The sequence below is a fragment of the Lissotriton helveticus genome, chromosome 6 (genome assembly GCF_964261635.1).
Source record: "Lissotriton helveticus chromosome 6, aLisHel1.1, whole genome shotgun sequence".
NCBI lineage: Eukaryota > Metazoa > Chordata > Amphibia > Caudata > Salamandridae > Lissotriton > Lissotriton helveticus.
In genome coordinates, this window is record NC_136067.1 from 494,509,871 (window position 1) to 494,526,153 (window position 16,283).

Here is a 16,283-nt window from a genome sequence, read left to right on the forward strand (position 1 = left end):
CTATAGTTTGTATTGTGTAATTTATATTGTATTCCCATTGTCTCACACTCATTTTCCTTTTTCCTCTCTCTTTCAGGTCTCTTTACTCACTCACACTGTCTTTCTCTCACTCTGTTTCACACCCATTCGTTTACTGCACTTCTTTCACAACCCCTCATTTTCATTTCAACTGTCTGCATCCCCTCTCTCCCTTGCACCACTTTTCAGTTTTCAGTCTCTCTGTTTTACTTCCCTTTTCCGTCTTTTCCTCCTTTGCTCTTTTAGTAATTCCTCTTTACTCACTCACCAGTATTGTTGCACTTTATCACTATAACTCACCCACTCTCCCTTGCTTATCTTTGTTTGCTCCTTTTTTTTACCTCTTTTCTCTATTTTCCGTTCACTACCTCTATGTCCTCAGTCCCTCACTCTCCTTGTGTTATGTTCACTTGTGTTTATCTACCTTCTATCATTTCTCTTACAACAACTTCACTGCTTCTCTTTCATCGTTCTTCATCCCATTTCTTTTACTCTGGTTCCATTACTACCCCTCATTTCCTATCTTTCAGTGTCCTTCTCTTTACTTTCATCACTGAATCACTTTCTCTCAGTATCACTGTTTTAGTCCTCTTCTCCTCTCTTTCCTTTTTTTGCTCCCTTACTCATTTCCTTTCCTCACTCATTGTACTCCACTTCACTCAGTCTTTCCCTTAGTCTCTCTGTCTACTAACTTCCTCACTCCTTTTCCCTCAATCCTTCTATATTATCCTCTCTCCCTTCATCCCTTCACTCTATGACTCTCCTTCACTTACTCTCAGTCATCTTCTATTCCTCATTCTTCTAAATGCATCCTTAATTAGACTCCTTTCTCTCTCAGTCATTATCTTTTTACTTACTTCTGTTTCCTGATTTAGTTTTGCTAACTCACATTCTTTTAGTATCTTTCTTACCTTCAGTTCATTTCTCTCTTCTTCTCTTCCTCTCCGTCAGTGAATCTATATGCCTTACTCTTAGTAATTTGCTCTCCTTCTATTTCTTTTTCCCTCTTTTTCTCCTTCTACCTTACTTTATTTCCCTTTCTGTGTCCTTCACTCTTACTTTATTTCTTAATACACTGTTATGATTTTTAACCTCTTCATTTGTATCTTTTATTTTAAAATATATATTTGACTAATTATAACTTATTTTTTCTTCTCTCTTTAACAGATACAAAGTGTAGTAAAAAATGTAATTAAATTTACATTAATTCTATGGTAAGTGTGACTAAAAAAATTTAGTTTGTCATCACCCTTTGCTTTAACTTCACTACTATTTTCTCACCCTACCTCACTCCTGTTTCTTTACTCTGCTTCCCTCACTTATTCTTATCCTCCATGTTTACTCCCCTTTCCCTAACTCCCCTCCCACATTCAACTTCTTTCAGTCCCCCTGTTTTACTTCCCTTACCCTCTGTTCCCTTCCTTTGCTCCCTCACTCATTCCCTTTCCTTTAATCATTTACTTTACTCCTGTCACTCCTTCTCTCAGTCCGTCTGTTCTCACAGGTCCTCACTTCTGTTCCCTCACTCTGTCTCTCTTATCGTCGCTGTCTCTGTCCCCTCATTCTGTCAATACTCTCTCGTCATGCTCACTCCCTACAACTCACCCACACTCTCTCACTTACCTTTCTTTGCTGCTTCACTCACTACCTTTTAGTCACTCCTTCCCTTACTCTCTCTCTCTTTTTTCTCTGTCACTCCCCATGTCTTATCCTTATTCACTTTTATCCACCCTCTTTCACCCCTCTTTACTTACACTCACTGCTCTTTTCTAACCCTCCATCACCGTTGTTCCTTTACTCCGGTTCCGTCACTACCCCTCATTCCCCATCCTTTACTGTCCTTCTCTTTACTTTCAATACCCACTCACATTCTCCCGGTACCTCTGCTTTAGTTTTCTTCCTCTCTCTTTACTTCTTTTGCTCCCTTATTCATTTTCCTTTTCTCACTTACACCCTATTACACCTTCTCTCTGTCTTACTATGTAATACACAGTCCCTCTGTGTTGCTCCCTCTAGCTCTCTTTCTCTTAACATCACTCTCTCTGTCTCCTTTCTTCATGCTCACTCCTTCATTATTTTTTTTCTTTTTTTTTGGTGCGCGCCCCGGTGCGCGTACCCTAAGGGAAAAAAAATGACAGAGTTTTTAAAAAATGTAGCATTTTTTAATAAATTGGAGGTAGTTCTAAAAAGAACAGTTTTTTTTATTCTTTTTGTTGTTTTATATTTTTTTATTGTTTTTTTGAACATTTTTCACTTTTTTGGGGTTTTCTGAACAGTTTTATATTTTTTTGTATTTTTTTGGGGGAGAAACAAAAAACAGGAATTGTAAACGGCTCAACTGGAGCAAAGAAAAATCAGGAAAAAAATAGGGTTTTTTGAGGCAATTGTGGTTGTCACCAGCAAGGACGATGAGCTTTACGCTCTGCTCACCATAGCTGATGGTCTTACCACAAAAAATACAAGTGACCCTGAATTCACCAAACCGTGGTTGTATAATTGGCATCATCTCTCTTGTCTCTGGTCCAGATAGAGTGGGTTGCTTTCTTTTGGAGGTGCTGGGTGAAGATTGGGGAGGGTTACTGGCCAGTTCTCTGATCTCTGCAGCAGAATAGTTGTTGGGATGCTTGCGCTGCATATGCCGAATCATGGTGTAATTACCAAATGAATATTTTTTATTAGGGTTCCCCCTTGAAAGTTCTGAGCCACAGATTCGGCAAGTCACCTTGGGCGCATTCACTTTCTTCTTGCCCTCTGGGATGGAAAAAAACTCCCATACAATGTGCTCCTTTGGCCTATATGGGGTATTGTCTTCTGGCAGGAATGTCCTTGTTCCCTCCTCCTCCTCCTCCTCCTCTTCTTCTTCTTGACCACCAATGTTATGTTGTGGTGGTCCTCTTGGTGGTGGTGCAGATGCTCCAGCTGCTGCTGCTACTGTAGCCATTTTAAAGTACAAAAGATTAGGGACAGATGTCCAAACAGGTCTTCCTCAGTCAAAGAACAAAGTCAGAATAAGGAAAAAAGGTGGGGGCTTTCATCATTTGGAAAACAAAACTGTTCTGGACCAATGAAAAATGTTATTGTCAAGTCACATGATCCGGGCTTTCATCATTTGGAAACCAAAACTGATCTGCACCAATGAAAAGTGTTATTTTTAGATCACATGACCCGACGCGCTTACGCTACGTGCCCCGGGGCGCGCCCGTAGTCTCGCACCGGGGCGCGCCCAGGGGCGCGTTGCGTAAGCGTGTCAAGACGTTGCGCGATCGTATGCGCTCGCGTGCTTCCGGGTGCGCTTACGCTGTGCGTCATATGACGCATCACGCGGCTACGCGATACGTCACAATGTTGTTTTCTTTCGCGGCTATAGCGCTAACGGGACGCTCCCCGGTACGCGCCCCGGGGCGCGCCGTAACATTGCGCTCACCGGTGAGCGCATCGGTACGCGCACCGGGAGCGCTCCAGGGCACAAAAAATAAATAAATAAATAAACTTTTAAAGAAAATAGTATAACTTCATTATAAAAAATATTACATTTCATACCTATAGAGATTTGCTATTAAAAAACCTATGAAATTCACTGAAAAAAACATAGGTTTCACATCAGTTATAGTTAGAAATTAGTATTTAAAAAACCTATCAAATTCACTGAAAAAACCATAGGTTTGACACCAGTTATAGTTAGCTGGAAATTTTACTCGCATAAAACCAATGAAATTCCCACGTTATAGTTAGTTGGACTCCCTATCACTTGCGCGTGCAATGCACTGCTGATGACTTCACATATTACATCACTCATGACATGGTCAGTGACATCACTCATGACATCACTGATGACACCATCCTTGTGACAGAGTGACAGACCTCTTTTCACTGTAATGTAACCCTTGAAACACATATTCAAAAATAGAAACTAACATTTTTTTTAAAAATGGAGATATCCATACCAGTTACAACAACCAATTCAATAATTCCACCATCTATATACACATCCACTCATTCACCAACAGTTCTATATAGTCACTCATACATATACTCACTCATCATATGGAGTGATACACCTATACATCCTCTTACACACCGACAGTCATCCAAAAGATACTCTCACACATACTCACACATGCAAATAAACTATTGAACATCCATTTATTTGCATATAAAGCTATACACACACTACCACTTTACTTCTAAGGAAACTTACACATACTTACTCTCTTAAACAATCACTTAAAGAAACACATACTAATTTAAACAGGAACTCTTACAATCCCTCACTCTCACATATACTCACTTATATACATCAATACTCACATATACTAGATTAAAACATATGTAGTTACTGATAAAGACTCTAGTGAGACAGTCATTCACTCACTAACACACACATATACACACTCATCCACCCATACAGTCCTGCACATATGCTATTTTCAAAACACATACAAAGAGAGTCAGTCATTCATGCATCTATGTGTTAAGTAATACCCCCACCAAACCATACATACACTCATACTGATACTAAGAAAAACATCTAATAACTTATATACATACACATGGAGCTACTCACCAACCCATGCAACCACTTATACACAAAGTAAAACACTAATACATATATATTTAAATATTTAAACATTACTCTCTAATATATGTATTCACTAAGATACACTTAATAAACCAGTTAACCAATCAATTTTTTTTAAAAACATCCAAGTAAACACTTATTTAAACATTTATTCTTCCATCAACTTTTACATATACATATATAACACATATTTATTTTTTAAAAAGACACAACATCAGTGATGTCATGAGTGATGTCACTGACCATGTCATGAATGATGTAATATGTGACGTCATCAGCAGTGTATTGCACGCGCAAGTTATAGTGAGTCCAACTAACTATAACGTGGGAATTTCATTGGTTTTATGCGAGTAAAATTTCCAGCTAACTATAACTGGTGTCAAACCTATGGTTTTTTCAGTGAATTTGATTAGTTTTTTAAATACTAATTCCTAACTATAACTGATGTGAAACCTATGGTTTTTTCAGTGAATATATATATATATATATATATATTATATATATATATATATATATATATTCATCAAAAGGTTGCGCTTTGTGGAAAAAGCCCCGCTGATGGGTTAAAAGTCCTCAGATACAGCGCGGTAGGCAGCAGAGAGGGTAGTGCACATAACCCCTGGTCACAGCCAAACGCGTTTCGAGATTTGCATCCCTTGTTCACTGGCAACAAGAATCACTCGCTGGATGTTTGCTCAAACCACCATTTTATTCACAGGTAAGCCCCGCCCACTGGCCTCCGGGCATTATGGTTATTCTGGTTTGAACTTGTAGTTCCCAAGTGGGTTCAGCGTGTGTTCACAATCAAGTCCAATAAAAACCCAAGTGGGTGGGTGATGAACAGTACTTAGCTCAGTGGTGCCATGCTTCAAAACACGCTGAAGGACCCCACCAGTTTCGAGTTGAAGAAATCCTGAACTCGTGATCCGCTCCTGCGGCGGGCAATTTCCGCGACCTAGCAGGCCGCTTAAATTCATCAAAAGGTTGAGCTTTGTGGAAAAATCCCTGCTGATGGGTTAAAAGTCCTTAGATACAGCGCGGTAGGCAGCAGAGAGGGTAGTGCACATAACCCCATGTCACAGCCAAGCGCGTTTCGAGATTTGCATCCCTTGTTCACTGGCAACAAGAATCACTCGCTGGATGTTTGCTCAAACCACCATTTTATTCACAGGTAAGCCCCGCCCACTGGCCTCTGGGCATTATGGTTATTGTGGTTTGAACTTGTAGTTCCCAAGTGGGTTCAGCGTGTGTTCGCAATCAAGTCCAATAAAAACCCAAGTGGGTGGATGATGAACAGTACTTAGCTCAGTGGTGCCATGTTTCAAAACACGCTAAAAGACCCCACCAGTTTTGAGTTGAAGAAATCCTGAACTCGTGATCCGCTCCTGCGGCGGGCAATTTCCGCGACCTAGCAGGCCGCTTAAATTCATCAAAACGTTGCGCTTTGTGGAAAAAGCCCCGCTGAGGGGTTAAAAGTCCTCAGATACAGCGCGGTAGGCAGCAGAGAGGGTAGTGCACATAACCCCTGGTCACAGCCAAACGCGTTTCGAGATTTGCATCCCTTGTTCACTGGCAACAAGAATCACTCGCTGGATGTTTGCTCTAACCACTATTTTTTTCACAGGTAAGCCCCGCCCACTGGCCTCCGGGCATTATGGTTATTGTGGTTTGAACTTGTAGTTCCCAAGTGGGTTCAGCGTGTGTTCGCAATCAAGTCCAATAAAAGCCCAAGTGGGTGGGTTGTAGTGTAGTTCCTATCTTCCCAATAGGCTCTGCGCATTGGAATAATACCTACAGCAGTAAAGGCCTAGGCCAGACGTTAACTAGGTCTACTACTGTCGATACTAAACTTAAAGTTTTGGGTTTGCCAGCGTAGCTCAGAGTTCGCTAGAAACTTTCTCGAATGTTGAAGGAGGACTTAACTTCCCTGATTAGACAAGAAGGGATTTAGTTTCTGACAACCATAGAACATGACAACTTTGCTCTCCCCTAATCAAGAGTCAATCTCGAGAGTCGTGTGAACAAAAGGCAATTTATTTTACTCAGTCAGTACGTGCATTCTTAGTCTCATCAGAATGTAGAGAAAAGGAAGAGACGGGCGTGTTCAATAAAAAGGTGTTATTTATTGATCAGTCTCTTTTCTCGTACAAGAGAAATGGATCGATATTATTGCGATACTTATAGTTAAGTAAAGTGCATACATTAAAAGCAATAGTATAAAGTAATACTGTAAAAACATTGATATGGTTTCTAAGCCATAAGATGTTTTAAAATGAATAAAATATATTACATACACATATACATTTGACTAAACGTACTCAACTGGTGTTTCTAGATATGCCTACCCCGTGTACCTGACCTAAGTCTAATACGTGGGCGGGAATAGAAAGTTACAGTTTAAGTTAAGTTTGTTTTTGCCAAGTGAATAACTAAAGAATTCTCTGTGAGGGGTTATTCAGTTCTGTACCTGGAAGTTAGGATGAATGAGGAATGGTATCTCTCTCTCTGGTCTCGATATTCCAGGCTGCCTGCGAGGGCTACCCGGAAACGCCGGTGCTGGATTCTCGGCAGGAGAAAGCAGCGCGTCTCTCAGCGCGTCAGAAAGGCGGGGCTGCTGCCAGCGGGGTCTGCTCTGCTCTCGGCTTCGGCAAGTATGGCTGCTCCGTCTCGTCACCACGCGTGTGTTTGCATATGGCAAGATCGGTAATATTTATACCTTTAAGGTGCCGAGATTGACGTAAGGATGGACATAGATACGTCAATAAAGATGTCATACGACTTGCTCGTTAGCACATTCTTTTACTAAAGTTCTCGGTGAAATCAAAACAATGGCCGCAGGGTTTTGCCCAGGTTGTCATAGGTTTGATTTGTTATGAGAACTCCGTATGCCTTATCAGGGGCTGGAGGAATATCGCTTGTCTAATTAGATCGCAAGCGTTATGACCTAATCAGATAACACGTTCCTGTGCCGTAGTGTGACTGCGTCAGATAACGGTATCTGCATCATGGGGGTTTTCTGCCTCATGGGCTGACTGCTAGTTAACTTGTTGGTTTGTTTAACTAGAATAGGGTCAGGAATAGGGGGATCGATTCAGAACCGATAGGAATACATGACACCCACTCCACGCTAACTATGGACATATTTACTAATCTAGGCATAGTATAACATAGTACAACATACTATAGAGTAGTGTGTATACCTTACCACCCCAAAATACATAAATGCATTTTGAAATTTTCAAATATACTGAAAAAAAATTGCAGACATATATATATGGTATGCACTCAAGCTGTAGAAAAATGCCAAAGTAATCGCATTTGTATACATTATTGCTTATTTGGTATATGAGAATTACACATGAAATGGTTTCTGACAGAAAAAAGTTTCGAGACCATTCCATCACAGAATAAAATATCTTTATGAACATGCCAGCGGGCAGCTAATGTCTATAAGCTATCTAAAATGTAGAAACCTTAGTTCTCTAAGAATAGTTCTTACTTTAAGCAGAAGATAGTGTCCCGAAAAATATGCAAAAATATTTGGGGCTGCTGAAAAAACTGCTGTCCGTGAACTGGAGCGAAAATGTTCCTGTGACTTTATTTTTAAAGTTGAAGGCCGAATTCAGGGAACGCCGTGTGCGAGCTTGCTCAAAAGTCTCTATTTCTGTTCGGGTGAGAACATCATATCATTTAGGCTTTCGAAAAAACTGTCAACAGCTTCCTGGGAAAGTTCCACTAACTCGGAAATAGGTGTAATCATGCATTCTTGCGCATGATTGTCTCCATTGACATTCTGATTTGCATTACTGACAGAAGGTCGTACCTGTTCGATGCTGCTTTCATCTTGAACTTCACTACCCATCAATCGTAGTGGTGAAGCTTCCACGAATGCCGTCATCAGGATTGGTAGCCTTTGAGGGCAGCACAAAGCATGAACCTTGATCGGGCTCAACAATGTTTCTGCATCCATCGGCGCATCCGATTGTAGCGTCAGACAGGTGTCTAACACGCATTCTTCTCCGCATAGCAGACACCTCAATACAGGTAAAACACATCTTTGCCACATTGGTCGAAATGATAGAAACCAAGTCATGTTCAGGTCTCTAAGCCGGGAAAGTCCCAGGATTTTTGATATCCGGTCCCGGTATCCAATGGCTAGGATTGTTTCTTCCCTTGTCGCAAGAGTTTTGTCTGTGACATGGGTTGCCATAACGAAAAATAAGGACTAAGAATAGGATTCCTGCAATTAGTCCCAGGATCAGAGGAAGTCCGCCAAAAATCGAATGGACGAAATCTGGAAAAATACCCAGTATGGCTTTGAATGGTGTTAATGCCATCGAAAATACTGTCTTAAATACCTTTGAGACCCCATTGGTATCAGAAATATTTAAGATTTCATTCAGGATTTCCGCGAAATGTACGGGGGAATTAGTTGATAATAATGTATGTATCTCTGCAGTCGTCCTTGCGACTTGTAGATCATACGTTTCTTTTGATGACGAGAGCCTGGTAGGCGTCTGAAGAAGGACTGTTTTCATTCTGCTTAAAGTATCTATTCGAATAGAAGTAATTTTCAAATCGGGCCATGCCCTTGCCTCCCTGTCTGGGAAGGAGCTGGGGAACAATGTGCGTCCACAGCACTTGACCTTCGCAGTAGTAGTTACTAGATAAGGAGTCCCGGGCATAAGACTACAACATCTGCGGTCTACAATAAGAATGTAACTCCCATTATAGAGTCTTTGAAAGAATGGTTCTATTTCTGTTGCAGGTGCGCCTTGCTGGTGACATGAAAGGTTGTATGAATTCCCTTCACAGGCTCCATGCCAACTAATTCCGTTACACAGAAGTGTGCCACTCAGTGACATCGCACAATTGTTGCCACTAAGAAACACTTTCTGTCCTTTATTACTGACACATGCATGTGAATAGGGCAGGTTCCATGTTGTTTTAAGGTACCCCTTTCCCAATTTCTCGTACATGCCAGCCTGTATATATTTTTGGCAGAATTGAAACCTGAAGGTTGAGATTGGAATATTTATGATTCCGTGTATTATCCATTCACTGACAGGTCGTTCTGACATTGTCATTGGTAATCTTTCTAGTTTTTCAATGCTCAAGATTGTATAATCAGCACCCTTTTGCGCCATACCGATTTGTCTATCAGTAAGGTTAAAGTTTTGGAATAGTGACGTTGTGTTGATTAAACGCCAAGGCACATAGCCTGAACGCAGATTTTGTAACGTCCAGCCAAGCTGTACAATAGAACGCAATTGTGACTGACCATGTTGTAATAACAGTAAGTCTTGCGATAATATATCGATTGCTGACGACACAATGCTGTCCAAAGAAAAAATTCTGGAGGACAGAGTCATTAACCCATTGTCCACTACAGAAAGTGATTTTTCCAAATTAATACGGTCAATTTCCCGTATTCTCTCTGCTGTTTCAATTTGAGTAACCTTCCAGGCCTCATTGTATGCTGCATATACAGAGGCTGCTATGAAACACTTTTGACGCTGTTTGCGTGGTCCCAAAGTGAAATCACGCAAGTCAGCACCATCAGTAAGTAAAGTTAGGTGTTGCTTAATTTCTGCCAGTGTGGAAGTTTGTAGCCATTGAAGGCATAATTTGCCCACACTGTAGGTGGTTATTATCCCTGGGTGATGTCTTTGAGGATATCTAGGGTCTGGCCTGTTCATTTTGAAACCCTGTGTTTTGTTCAGGAATCTGTCTTGACAGTTATTAGTATCTGTGGGCCAGATCAACCACTGTTTCCAATCAGGATGTGTTCTGTTTTTGTTTAATATATGGTTTACGTCTATCTCTTCATCTGTATCAGAGTTATTGCTAAACATTGTTGGTTTTGGAATAGACGGTTTATTTAAATCTTTGATTTTGGCTAAGCCAAGACAGGTGGTCTGTTGAACAGTGTCATTTAAAAATATCATTTGTTCTGGGATCATGCAGGCTCTAAACAAAGCTTCTATACCCTGTACTTGCCATTCTTTTGTGCCCCAAACACTTTTCAATTCAACATTTTTGTCCCAATAATCAAATCCAAAAGTATTCATTTGTTCAAAAAATGAGTCTGAATATAACAATTTTGTGTTGGTTATCATGGTTTTGGTTCCTGTCTTGTTTGACAATTTAAAATAAAATGTTTCAGCATTACTTGTGTTAAAACCTGAAAAATATGAATATTTGTCGTAAACGGTTCTTGAGCTCCCTTTTGGAGGTGTTGCACAATGTTCCCATTGATTATAATTTAAAACATTTCTAGGTTGTGCAGATCTATGTAAAAAGTGGTTACCATAGTGGTTATAGCAATACATACTGTCATAATTTGTAGAACCCTGCAAATAATCATGTTTGGTAAATTTAGCAGACATTACTAAGTCAGACATCATATTATTAATGCTTTCGAAGTCCCAATCATCAGCAAATGAGTTTGGTTTTGCAAAGTCACTCAATGAGATCTTAATTTGGTGTGGATATTTCAGGATCTCAACCGGACCATAAATTTCATAGTCAGTGTTGTCCCAGGCTACCCCACCAGGTATCGGATTGGCTGTGAAGTTGGCTGAAGAAAGTTCTCTTTTCTCGACGTGTGAAGATGTGTGTGGTTTGAGGATCAAGTTGATTTTCTGACTTGCTGTGTCCATTTTGGCATATTTTCCCTCAATGAAGCGTCCCAAAGTAAGTACCATGATGAGCCAAAGTATGAGGATAAATGCACCAAAACCCACCCAAAATTCAATCCATGGAGAAATCAGATATGTTTCTTTCAGTTGTTTCAAAAGTTCCTTAGCTTTGTCTTTAAAGGTTTTTGATGATGGCTGTGTCTTTGATTCGCTGAAGCCCTCAGAGGAATCATCGAAGTTAATGAAGTAGCCGGATGCAGTTCTGTCAATTGTTCCAATTGGTTCAGGATTTTTGTTTCTTGCATTTTCACTTGGTACTTCATTATAGATAGGTGTGTCTCTGCTAAATGTTTTTATTTGGGTTTTCAGAGGTCTGAGTTCTATTGCATTGTTGCATAGTCCTTGTTGTTCTTCTGTAGGCGTTTCGAATGTGATGAGCCTCTTCGTTAGGACCTCTGTACTGGTAGCAAACCTTTGTGTTCTGCTACTTATTGGGAGTCCACTTGGCCTACTGTTTGTTATCGGCCACATGTTGTGGTTTTACCAGGTCGATTGATACAACTCGGTTCTCCTTTTTACCAGCAAGTGGCGGTAGTACAACTGATCTTGTCCCGTTGACAGACAAGACAGGAACTGCTTTTCTGTAAGAAGGCCCAAATTCCTTCTTTACCGCGATCTTTTCCCTGACTAGATCCCCGACTTTTGGAATCCAGACAGGTCTTGCTGGGACAGGTGGTGGTTCTTCAGTGGTTGTTGGCTGTTGTTTCAACTTTATGTTGCTCAGGTCTTTTCTTGTTTTGTTTAAGTCCTGCAAAATAGCCAAACGGTCTTTGATATCAAAGCTTTTTTCTTTCACCACTGAAGTCTGACTATCAATGTCAGAGATCATCATCCTAGTTCCAAATAATAATTCGTACGCACTGAATCCCTTCAGAGAATTTCTTGGCAAGTTATTGAGACTACGTTGGACACTTATTAGATGTTTGACCCACCCAGCTCCCGAACCTAATATCCTTTCCGCTATAGATTGCTTTATGCCTTGGTTTTTTCTTTACACCATCCCGTACCGTCAGGAAGGAAGTGAGAAGATTCCCGCTGGACTGTGCTCATTCGGCCATGTTTCCCCCCAGGCTGGTGGGCTTGAGTGAAAACAATGGTCGAACGTAGCATGCTCTTAGCGTATATGCCATTTAGACTCGCAAATCTTTGTATAACAGTCCGGACGTCAGCCGAGTGCTGGTGATCTACATTATAAGTGGAACTAGCCTGTATATGTTAATCGCAACCCTTCCTTTTTACTCCTGATTTTTTCTGGAGTAGAACGACGAGGTATTAAACTGTTTCTTTCCCCACTGCGATCTCTGTTGCAGTTTGGGCAGTTTTTTACAAACATGGTATGACGCAGGCTCATGCCTGGCCACCAGTACCTTGATTGTAATTCTTCCAGAGAATCTTTTAGTTTAAGGTGTCTGAGACCCTCGCCCATGTGTGCGTCTGCGATTAACAAGTTTCTCCTGTCCATGTTTGGAATCACTCTATCCCCCACTCCAGGGATTCGAGCAAAAGGGACGGAGTTTGCTTCGATTATGTATGTATAATTGAGTGGATAGTTGATCGGTAACGCTGAGCAGTCGCCTTTTGATGACGTTTTCACCGCCAGCACTGTTTCACCGTCAATGTATTTTAATGTACGCTTTTTTCGAACTACGGGAGCCGATTTAGTGGCTGCCGCTGCGGCTGTTTCAGCCAATGAATTCCCTACAACGTGAACGCCATCACGCTGATGACTCAGTGAGTGAGTCACGTGAGTCTTTGGTAGTTCTTTTTGTAAAAGAGCTATTTGTTCCCAGAGCAGTTTCTGCTTTATTGGTGCATCTGTGTCATCTTTGTAACCGTTTTGAATCCATGTCTGCAAATCGCTGTTATATGATTTGACACAGTAATACGAATCTGACACTATAAGTGTCGGGAATTCGCGATCCGCATTATCTAGCGCCATTTTCAATGCTATTATTTCAGTTTGTTGTTCTGAATTACTTTCTACTGAGTGTGTCTTTGTTAATAGAGGTTTTAGTTTACCTCCGCGCCACACTTCTTTTGTAATCTCACATGTGGGGTTGTATGCTTGTTCTCCCCAAACGGAGGGTTGAGCATGTCCGTCTGTATAGATTACACAAGCGTAATGTCATAAAGGCAGAATGTCGATTGGCAGAGGATATGTTTCTTCATATTCTAGATTTTTTAATTCTTCTAGTTCTTAGAAAATTGTCAGCCAGGCTATACTTGATAATTCATATCCTACGTACAGGACCGTCAGATGGGCAATTCTGGATTTTTTAAAGTTGAATTTGTAACCCTCTGCTGCGAACCCAAGTATTATGGTGTTCACTCTTTTCAAGTGAGTCTCCAAGTCATCATCTGTTAAGTAAATGTCATCGACATAAGATAATGCTTCATCATCAAATAGTTGAAGTGATTCTGTTACTCTCGCTGAGAATACCCCCGGGCTGTTCTTGTACCCCTGGGCTAACCGACAGAATTGTTTTTGAGTGCCATTTACTGAGAATGCAGTTAAATATCTGCTCTCTGGTGCTATGTTTTGACAAAAGAATCCATTGGAGATGTCCAAGGTTGTTTTGTATTTTTTGCGCACTATGTTATTCATTAGTGCAGCACTGTGTGAGTTTTGCACTGCAAAAGTTTTGCAACATGTGTTAAGGTGTCGGTAATCCAAAACTAGACGATATGAATTGTCTGGTTTGGAGACCGGAAACAAAGGATTGTTCATTTGTGAGGTGCAAGTTTCAATCACCCCCTGGTATTCTAGCTGATCTAGTATTTCATTTACCTGTTTTTTAGCTTCTTGCTTAATTGGGTACTGCCTTTGTGCAGTAGGTTGTGATTTTAACTGGATTTTGTGAGGAGGAGAATCCTCATCCCATCCTACATGATTTTTATATAAAGCAGGTGCTAGAGCCACTGCCCACTTTCTAGCAAGTGTGTATTTTTTATGAATTGGAATTTGATTTGAGAAGGCAGGCATAATTACTTCTTCGCCATGAGGGCACTCCCTGACAAACTCTGGTGGCCAGTCTTTTTCAGCTAGAAGGATGTCATAACCCTTGGAGAGGTTATCCCAAAATAGTCCCCTTATTTTCCTAGTTTTATCTCCCTCTATACGTAATGTTATCTCGTATATCTTGTGAGGTTTGCTAACCCTGGTGTCTGCAGTTTCCACTTGAAGATATTCATTCGTGTCCACTGTCTCCAGATGATTCATAAGGACTTTGCGAGCTATGCTCACTTCTGCTGCACTGTCTAGCATTGTCTGAGCCCACTCTCCGTTTTTCAGTTGTGTCCTCAGTATTCTCGGCATTGTTAACTACCTTGATACTGGCTACCTTCTTTTTTGGAAATTGTAATTTCTTTTTTAGCTGAGCAGGTTCCTTGTCTTTGGACTTGGCGTGCTCTTCTCTTTGTTCTGATCGTCCTCTTCTTTCCGATTTCTGTGAGGAATTCTGAAAAGATTGAGAGGGACGTGTATCAATGTCTTGATATCTATCAGGTTTTTTAATATTATCCCTATTTCTAAGGTTATATCTATTCCCAGAGGGGTCACTCTGCGGTGACCTCTGTCTTCGGTTTGGAGATTTTTCTCTTCGCCTAGGAGACCTTCCTCTGGACTGGAATTTCTTTTCTTTAGGATTGGATTGTTTGTTTCCATCCCAGTTCTTTTTTCGTGAATTGTTATTAAAAAATATTTTTTCTGGACTTTCAGTCAGTTGCGGTTTTACTGGTATTCCACCTAAACTATCTCTACCTAGTTCCTCATAGGATTTTTCTATGATTCTGGCAATTTCAGCTGGTTGGTCTGCTATATCTGTCTCTTTTAACCTCTGGTGGATCGCCACGTTTGCTGCTTCACCTTTTATATTGGCTAATAATATAGCCGAGACCTGCTTGAAGTCTTTCAGTAATTTCATACCAAGAGTTAAAGCAGGTTCTGGACCGTATTCGTCTTGAATTTGTTTTAGCACATCTGGTATCACCGAAATGGATGGAACACCGTGCGTTTTTGTGTAGATGGAAGCAAAGACTGTACCCCAAGTGTCACCGTCCTCTATGTGTGGTGCGATTCCCATTGGAAGACAGATAGTCAGAATCCTGTGTTTTTCTAGCGGGGTGGTGTCAGGAAACACCGCCTCTATTTGGGTAATTTTCTGTGCCAACCAGAATGGTATTTGTTCCCGTTTAGCCGGTACTTTACCTAGGCAGGATTGGATGTTCTGTGGTGTAATTTTATTTGTGTTCCCCTGGTGAGGGGTCAGCTGTGGAAGTTTAATCGCTGGCTGAATTGTTGAAGTCCGCATTACATATTGGACTAATTGTCTATGAATTTTTAGTAATTGTTTTAGCTGTATTAACAGCTCTCCTGTAGACATCCTTTCGATGTCTGGGTGTGGTGTGTATCCGGCTAAGACCGGCCACGTTGCTCCTGGTCTACCTAAAGGACCGAGCCTGGTGATGTGATTATTATGTTTTAGGGCGCCATCAAATAAGAGCAAATGCTCTTGGAATTTGAGTGGTACTTCCACCTCCTCGAAAGGAGTGTACATTTCAGGAGGTTCCTCTATTTTGTAGTAGTGGAAGTACTTTGTTACAGCATTTGCTGCTGGAAAATGTATCCATGAATAGTATACCTCTGTCTGCCGATATTCGTGTGCCTCAATTACGAATATGACTGTGCCACCTCTAGGTGTCAGTCCATTTTCTATAAGTTTTAAGGTTATAGATCTCCTTTTGATGACCGGAATGAGTATTATATCCGCGTCTGCTGCTTGCATGGTAGCATCAGCATCTGCGAGTTCAGTTGCTAATCTAACTGCCTCTCTTTCATCATCACTCTCTGCCATTTTACCGACAGGAAACTTATGTCTTTTGTTTGCAGATCAGGTTTCTTATGGAATAAAGATTAGATGCACAATATTTTGGAACTGTTTATCCTTCAACGTTGACTATACCAAGAACCATAGATAGGAGTTCCC